Genomic DNA, 1,159 nt, shown 5'->3' on the forward strand with positions numbered 1-1,159 from the left:
CAGTCTCCCTCTCCTCCGCCCCCTCTCTTCTCCCCCTCACTCTCCCATTCTCCCCGCTCCTCCAACACGCCCAGACCTTAGATCTCACCAGAGACTCCCAGAGGAGAGAAAAAATTGGATAGGTGCTTTCTCTCCCGTTTGCATTCAACCGGGATCCGCTCCGGGGAATAAAAACAGAGCTTTTGCTTTTACTAACTGTTGCACGCCGAACCAGCGAATGAGTTTCATTCACTAAGTACAACCTCCAGTGCCCTGCACTGACTGGAGGTGGCGCCTCAATACTGCTCACCATATGTAACTCTCTCTCTCTCTCTCTCTCTAACCAAACCCTCCCCCCAGTTTCAGCTGAAACCCACACGCGATCTTCCAATTGGGTTCAGGTAACCAGCGCTGTCAGGTTTTACAAGAGAGAAACAAAAAAATTACCCAAGACCCAAAGATTTAACGGAGGTGAGATGAGAGGCAGAAGGCACGAATAATGTGGCGATTGCACATCACAAATTACTGGCAAAAAGAGTTTTAGTCTGTAGGAGATTGGGATACAGCTCAGTGCCATCGGTCGGTTTTCACCGTAACTCAGAACTGGAGTTGGCGCCAGCGCCTTAAAGACCTGCCTTTAACCTAACAAGTGAGAGAAAATAAACCCTACAAGTTAATCCATGTCGTTTCCAATGTCACTGATTAAACATTTCAGAACATTACTCCAGTCGGGATTTTCGTGATTCGGGAAAATGAAACCTCTCCCTTTCCTCACTTAGTTCGATCTACCATTCACTTCATTTTGTAATAAAATACCTTTCACCGCAAATAGATCGATTTCTAAACAAGTGAGCGCTTTAAAAACGAGTTTCCAATGTGTGTGTGTGTGTGCGTGTACTGAAAGGACGGTGCCAGGAGGCGTTGTCCGATGTGGGCACCACGCAGAGAAACGTGTAGGTTTTTGATCCCCGGAGCTTACAATGTGCGAGCTGATTTGTTGCCCCAAGTGAGAAATCACTGCTGTTCAGCTTCCTGATCATCTGCTCCAGCTGGTACCTGATGCGAGGAACGCAAGGTTGGATCCAGGGCAGCGCTGACTAACGCTCTGTTGCGAGATCAACGTCCTGATTAAAATGTTTAACTGAAACGCAGCTTTCGCATGTTAATAGATTGTCCCGGT

The sequence above is a fragment of the Chiloscyllium plagiosum genome, chromosome 3 (genome assembly GCF_004010195.1).
Source record: "Chiloscyllium plagiosum isolate BGI_BamShark_2017 chromosome 3, ASM401019v2, whole genome shotgun sequence".
Lineage (NCBI taxonomy): Eukaryota > Metazoa > Chordata > Chondrichthyes > Orectolobiformes > Hemiscylliidae > Chiloscyllium > Chiloscyllium plagiosum.